Here is a 7,919-nt window from a genome sequence, read left to right as displayed (position 1 = left end):
AGAGAGAGAGCGGCGGCATCGGCAGCGAGTAACGTTATCGACTCCGGCCCAAAGGGTAAAGGTTAAAGATAGAGATGTAAAAAGTTAGATATAAATGTCTTATTGTAAGGTTATGAAAACACAACAATTCTTATTATCAAGTGATTACACACTAACGAAAACATACTTATTAATATTATATTCCACTTCTGCCAATAGATCCCCCTAATTGTTACACACTGGTCCTTTTAAAACACTGAAACACACATTCATAAGCACACTTGATGTTTGCTTTAATTAGAGAATGTCTCACTTTTTAAACATGTTTTTATGGATTAAACTGGGTTTTCAGTGGAGCCTTTAAGGGACTTAATGATTTGTATTCCCTGAGCAAGGTGCCTATTGTATCCTTTAGAGATGTTTGAGAGCTACATCAGAGCATTTTTTTCCTCTTATTAGTCTATTAGGCTGCGCTGTCACTAATGCTGGGTGATGGGTTCGTTTCCATAGAGACATCACTCGGGTCAGTGATACAAAAAAAAAGCGAGTGAATATTAATGAACCCGCCGAGTAAACAAGTCCGTGTTCAAAATACCGACGCGTGAGGAGATCCAAACATTTGTCTTGATCATACAAATGTGGGGGGAACTTTGTCAAAATTAGACGCGAGTGAGCGGTTTTAATGCGAGCTAAAAGTGGGGACATCACATTGTTTAGATGTCATCTTTTGTGTCAGATGAAGGGACAAAAAATGAGGAGTTTGTGCATGGGAAATTTTTTGCTTCCTTACAGAAGCCCTAAATACCCAGCATCCATCATACTTCCTTAATCAGGCCAGTATTGTTTTTGCTTTAACCAAGAGACAGTTTCAAATACCTCCACGCTCAGAGAATGTGCTCGTATTTGCAATTGTAAGCATGAATATGAATAGAAAACCCGACGTTTCTAGGCCACACACACACAATGTGTTAACCAGCAAAGCAAAAACACACACAAACACAGCGCTTATCTGTTTCTCTCTGAGGCCTCACACATCGTAAATGGCTCTATCTGCGTCACGTACACACACGCGCGCGCAATCCACCGAGGTATCCAGAGTAATTATCAGGCTGTTAATGATTGCCGTGCATCAGCAGTGCTCCAACCATTCATTACAAGAGCTTCTTCAGGCCCCTACTGGGCCCGCGAGACTGCTTATCACGCACCACACCACTTGATGGGCTTAATGCAACCTATTAACCAACAAAAGTCTGGATGTGAAGTTTCGCCAAACCCCCCTCCCATCTGTAATAGACTTTGATTTATGTTTTTGTATTGGCCCAAAGTCAAGCACTGGATTGGGATGAGATGGATTGTTCAATTTTTATCTTCTTAAGAGAGGATGTTGTGCTGAAAAACTGTAATTACTCTTGTAAGAGCTACAGTAGTGCGAGAGAGGCGCGGTCACACAGCTAATCCGCAACTGAATTCTAAACAGCAGCAGGGTCCGTGTAGCATGTACGACAAAGTAAACATGTGATATTATAATGTCGGCCACGCCGCCACGTCTTGACAGGCGGTAGCCTTTGGAGTCGACCCCTTCCTATCCTTCAATCTATCCCATCAACTTATACATTCGCCCTCCTCTCCTGACACTGACCCCTGTCACTGCACCCCGCGCAGAGGTTTTCATCATGAGATAGAGAGGGTCGATAATGTCCGTCCACATCACAGCGGAGAGATGTCACCTCGGCCGTTGTGAGGAGCTTTCCCCTTGTGTCTGTGCCATGTGAGTGTGCATGCATGGAAGGGCGGGGGTTGCCGTGATGGTGGTGTGTGTCTTTGAAGACAAGTATAGAACGAGAGAAGGTTGTTTTTGTTGTAATATACTGTATACATTTGGAGAAACTGTCATGGCCATTTTCAGAGGGGACCCTTGACCTCTGACCTCAAGATATGTGACTGAAAATGGGTTCTATGGGTACCCACGAGTCTCTCGTTTACAGACATGCCCACAGCAATTCCATGAGGCCTGACTGACACCGCTCCACCCTCTGCTCAGCTGTGATGTGCACTCTGCCAGTGCGGAGTGTATTGTAGTGATAGGGACAGCCTACATTTCCCATCATGCTTGTCTAGTGCCTGCTGGACATAGCAGTTTGTTAAGTTTGCTGTTTTACGTTCTAAAATCCAAATGTTACTTTTTTGTGTGTTTGTAATGTGTTAGTGTCTGTAATGTAATGTGTAATGTAATGTTCACAACATGGTGGTTTATGTCATTAATTGTCATGTTTGTGCTGGTTTATAGTTGGAGCCATCAGCGAGGTGGCTGTTACATTTGTTATCACCAGCTGTATGTTAATGTAGAGATCTGGTATTTGCCCCGTGTGTTGAAGTGTTGACTTTGCAGGCAGTAGCTTGTCTCACACAATATCTTACTTAAAGAGGACATATCATGCTCATTTTCAAGTTCATACTTGTATTTTGGGTTTCTTCTAGAATATGTTTACATACTTTAATGTTTAAAAAAAACTTTATTTTCCTCGTGCTGTCTGCTTGAATATAACTGTACTTACCCTCTGTCTGAAACGCTCTGTTTTAGTACATTTCAATGGAATTGCAACAGAATTGCGTTGCTAGGCAACAGCTTGGGTCCATGTTTACGTCCTGTCAGCTGATGTTGTTCACATACACTGCAACAGGAAATAAACTGGGACACATTTAGAATGTTTACGTTCAAAACTTTTAAATGGTCTAAATATTGTAGATTTGTGACATCACAAATGGACAGCAATCCTGACGGCTTGTTTCAAACGCATAGTTTCTGAATACGGGGCTGTGTGTATTTCTCTGTGGATTAAGTGTTTCAATACTTTCACAGTATTTATATAGAACTTAAACCTGCTTTATACTATAAAAGACATAAAAATGTCACTTTTTTACAATATGGGACCTTTAATATAATAAAATCAAGGTCTACTTAGAGCTGCAGGATTATAAACATGGCATTATTGAATGTGTATTATTTACAAAATATCATATACTTTATATACTGTTTTGTGCATTTATACACTGTTATGTTTAACATGTATTGAAATAAAAACAGTCGATTAAATTTGCTGCCACAAATCAATAGTGAGAGTGTAAGTCAATGTTTTCCATTCAGTTTGAAGGTAAGCCTCCAGCAGTGCTATTTAATTAGCTTAATTACTTCCTCAAGGTGAAGTTTTCAAACAGGATGTTGGGGGGCGGGACATACAGACATGCTTGTGTTTGATAGGAGCAGCAGGTGGGCGGGGCATTGTTTAAAATGTTTGTGAGGGCTTTATTGGCTGGAGTGCATAACCTCACCCACCTGTGCAGCCTATCATCAATGAGGATTCACAGGTTTTTTTTCCTCCCAGGAAATGAAGGTCCACCTGGAGTCTTACCAATGTACCAAACAATTCATGACAAAGTGCAGTTCACTCGTCTTTGCAAAAAACAACTCACATGACAATTTACTGCTGAATAAATTTTTTTATCCTGAAAATGAACACATAGTTTTTGTCACTTAATTTTAAAAGAAAAAATGTTTGAGACTGTTCAATCATCTCCAGGAGGACTGCTTCAGCTTTCCCTGGTATCCGTGCTTACTGCTTTCAACCAGCAACGTGATTTGGACTGAGATCAACATCATGACCAGTGGAGAGAATCATCTTCAAAAACACAGTTGGGACTGTGGAGGAGGACTTTTCAACTCTGGCCATCAAGCTTCTGATGAAAGAGAAGGCCAAGCAGAAGGACTTCTACGAGGCACCTTCATGTGGAAAGAGCAGGTTGATGGACTTCATTTCAAGTAGAACAACAAGTGGTAAGTGCTTTTTTTATTTGTGTAAAGTAATGTCGTGTTGCTTGTGTTTTATTGGCCGCCGTGACATTGCTGGGCCCTCTGCTTACCAGTCTGCAGCCTCTTTTAAAATCCCCTGCTTTTTGTTTGCATTTTGTCTGAGTCATGCTGGCTGCCATGCCATGTCTGGTCCTTAATTGTCTCAGCTGCAGTGCCTTAGCCTTGTTGTGATGTCTTAAACTTGTGTCGGTGCAGCTGTATTTAAGGGGCTGCTAAGCCAAACTGCTGTCTAGCTAATTAAGACTTCCATCTACAAATGTGTCTGTTTGGGCCAAGATTGGGGCATTGGCTTTTTTTTTTCAGGTAGACCTACACAAACACACACACACACACACACACACACACACCACTTTTATTTTGTTTGCTATAAGTACACCAATGGTTGTTGTGACCTCTTAAAAAATTGTGTTGACGTGCATTGTGCACTGTATTTAAGTGGATGATCATGCCAAAGTGACATTGGCTTTGTTTCAGATGGAAAAATCTATTTTATTTCCCAGTTTGTGTTACATTATGTTGATTCATGGCTAATGTGCCGTGGGTCTGTGCTTGTTGTGACCTCTTCAGGTCCCTTCAGACTGACCATAAAGCAACATTTATTTTTTGTAAATTTGAATATTTTTTTAGCAGTTTGTAGATGTTTTTCTTTTGCCACAAATAGCCAATGCATTTACTGCACAGGCTTAGCCCTAATCTTATCTAGCTAACCTGACAAACTGTGTGTGTGTGTGTGTGTGAGGTGTTTGTATGACAGCCCTGACTCAGACTAAAAACTTACCTTCCTTCCTTTTCTTATTTTCCTAACATTTTCAGCTCACATGGATGTTTCTGGAACAAACAGTTTTAGTTGTGCAGCCACGGGGTCTTTTCATGTCCAATGAATGTCCAATATACATTTCTGTATTGTCTTCTTTTCCAGGTAGACGACCTACAAATGGTGTCATTTTAATTTTCTTTATTTGTGATGCTGTGTTGGGTTTTGGCCGCCGTGCCATGACTAGGCCAATGCTTATTCCAGTGTAGCTCCAGTATATAGCTTAGGTCCTTATAATGAGACCAAACAACCTTGGCTGTAGGATACTTTTGTGATGTTTTGTTATGTTGGCTGCCAACAATAGGCCTTAATTATTGTGACTTTGTCTATGGAGTTTATTGGAAGTTGTCCTTGGAAAGGAAAGCCTGTTCTTTATCAATTCTGTCTGTCTGGCTAGCGAGCAAACTAGTTATCGACCTGTCTGTTTAGCTAGCTTATGATGTATCTGTTTGGATATAGATTGGTGTATTGGCTTCTTTTTGTAAGTCCCTTTTTAAAATTGTCTTTATGTTTGTAATACTGTGTTGTGTTAGGTTTTCTATCAATTATGTCTGGCTAGCAAGCAAACTAGTTTGTTACCTGACTGTTTAGCAAGCTTATGGTGTCTGTCTGAATATAGATTGGTGTATTCATTGGCTTAGGTCCTTACAATGATCCTAGAAAACCTTGGCTATAGGCTACTGGAGTGATGTTGTGTTATGTTGGCTGCCATCACTAGGCCTTAATTACTTTGACTTTGTCTATGGAGATTATTGGAGGTTGTCTTTGGAAAGGAAAGCCTGTTCTTTATCAATTCGGTCTCTCTGGCTAGCAAGCAAGCTAGTTATCCACCTGTCTGTTTAGCAAGCCTATGCTGTCTGTCTGAATATAGATTGGTGCATTGGCTTCTTTTACAAATGGTGAGTACTATTTTATTTGTTTGTGCTGCTGTGTTGTACTTTGGCTGCCGGGCCATGACTGAGCCAATGCTTATTCCAGTATAGATCCAGTATGTAGCATAGATCCTTACAATGAGACTAGACTACCTTGGCTATAGGCTACTTGTGTGATGTTTTGTTATGTTGGCTGCTACCACTAGGCCTAAATGATTTTTGACTTTGTCTGTGGAGTTTATTGGAGGTTGTCCTTGGAAAGGAAAGCCAATTACGATATCAAATACTTTGTTTTGCAATTTTAGTCAGGTTGCACATCAGTATTTGCATCTGTTTTCAAATGTGTCTCAAAAGGTTTCCCACCTGTACGGTTTATTTCAGTTCAAAATAGTTTCAGACAGTGGCATTGTCCTACTTTATTTACTCGATATAATGCAGTTTTTGGCAATGAGTTGGACTGTATGCTAATTCTCTCCCATGTGTGACTCGCCTTGAATTAATATGACAAAGCCATAGAAGGATAAAGCATTTTTTTTCTTCTTTTTTATGCATGCTCACGTGCATTTAATGTATCACGCTCACTGTTAAGTGCGTTATTTCCTGGTCTCCATCAGTCACCGGGCTTGGCATCGCATGAGTTGTATTGATGGTTTAGAAAAATGTTTTTTATCATCAAGGGTTTAATTTGAGTAAAATCTGGCTTTCAGAACAGCCAGTGCCTCCCCAGCAATTGACCTCTTCACACATCACCCACTATGTGGTCTGTCCTACATTTTCTGCTAAGTCAAACGCTGCCCAATTTTAAGTAATTCTCTGCAAATTGAGTGTGTATTGTGTGAGGAGACATCCTCGCTGTTCGGCTACACGTTCCAAGAACAATTTGTTTTTTCATCAAAATATAAAATGGACTTCTTATGAATATGAAAACACTGCTGAAGCTTTTAAAACAAAACACATTATCGACCACATTGATGCTATTTAAAAGAACACGGGACACTTGTTGTCATCGTCTTGCACCTTTCAGACCTTTGTGTAGTCAGAAGGACCAGTCAGACAGAATAAGGGTGAGGCTTAGCTGCCAGTCTTTGAGCGATTGATGTTTGAACAATGACTGACCTTGCCCACCGTGTCTCAGGTGCAGACAGGAGTAAAAGAGTGAAGAGGTACATTTAAAAAGGAAAAAAAAAAAAAGCAGCCACAACCATGATTTATGTTCGGGCAATATGTTAGCCTTGTCTTTGAGCCAGGTCATTTTGTTGTGTTCAACCCATTGCCATGTAGTGAATCTTTGGCTATAGGCCTGGAGAAATGCTGTTTGTCACTGCTGTTTTCTGAGGTACTTCATCTGAGCTTTTGTTTGATCTGCTGACATGTCGCCTCACCTAAGCCTATCAATAAACAGCTTATAGTTGTCCCTGGGTATTGTGCTATAGTATTATGCTGTCTGTGTGGCTCTTGGGGTGTCAAGAGTGGCTTAAGTCGGTGCAGTTTGTTCAGTGTGTTTGTTTTAGTCGGTGTCACCCATGAAAAGTTAGGTATTCATTAGTATGCAGTAAGTGACTATCATGTACTGTTGAGTAGCAATTCATTGATACTGTAGTTACTAAATTTTACATTTTTAATGAATAATTGATGGAGTCATACATGCATAAATCATTCCCGTTAAATTGCAGTGCTCACATCCTGATCAACCAACGACGATGACCAAAAACATCAAGAACACGTCTTAAAAATGACACAGTATAGTATGCAATAAAAATGTCATAAGAGTTCTACTATACATATGTCGAAAAAATGTCCTGCAAAATGTCATAGTATGGTAAAAAGTTAGAATATAGTATGTCATAAAGAAATGTTGTAAAAAAAGAAAAGTAATGGTGTAGTATGTCCGAGAGTCATATTATATTATGTCGGAAAAAAAAGTCATAGTATGTTTGGAAAAAAGTCAAAGTAGAAATAAGTATATTTAATTTTTCTAATTTAATTTGAACTGTAAAGACATTTCTATTATTGTTTATGACCTTGGCTGATATTTCATAATTTGCCACTATTCACATGAAACAAACCCATATTTAAAACAAGCATAGTGCTGAATGCTCATTTCAGGTGTCTTCTTGTGTTCCTCATAAATACCCCAAAGCTGCTGTGAGAAACTTGTTTATTAGTTGTTATTGGAATAAGAATGAAAAAGGAAAGAAAGTAACGAACCTATTTCAGCTGGGCCACGGCTGCGAAGTCGACGGTCTGAATGCTAATTGACTTATTTACATCCGCTGATAATGAGCATGTTGGTAAGACCGGGGATAAGTGGTGATTATTATTGCCTTTGGTGCCTTTTGGGAACTGCTCAGGTTGACGCCGAATAAATGACGCACTTTCCCCCAAA

At 39.8% G+C, this 7,919-nt stretch overlaps 1 long non-coding RNA gene across 1 annotated transcript; it reads right to left on the bottom strand.

The window, feature by feature from the left end:
• Positions 1-3,004: 3,004 nt before the first annotated feature.
• Positions 3,005-7,340, bottom strand: LOC119481239. The gene is made up of 3 exons (XR_005205141.1): positions 5,687-7,340; positions 3,898-5,326; positions 3,005-3,757 (listed from the first exon to the last, which is right to left on the bottom strand). It is a non-coding gene; the product is annotated as an uncharacterized LOC119481239 (long non-coding RNA).
• Positions 7,341-7,919: the final 579 nt, after the last annotated feature.

This window comes from Sebastes umbrosus, chromosome 22 (assembly GCF_015220745.1).
Source record: "Sebastes umbrosus isolate fSebUmb1 chromosome 22, fSebUmb1.pri, whole genome shotgun sequence".
Lineage (NCBI taxonomy): Eukaryota > Metazoa > Chordata > Actinopteri > Perciformes > Sebastidae > Sebastes > Sebastes umbrosus.
The sequence above is the reverse complement of the archived record's forward strand: the minus strand, read 5'-3'. Positions and strand labels throughout refer to the sequence as shown.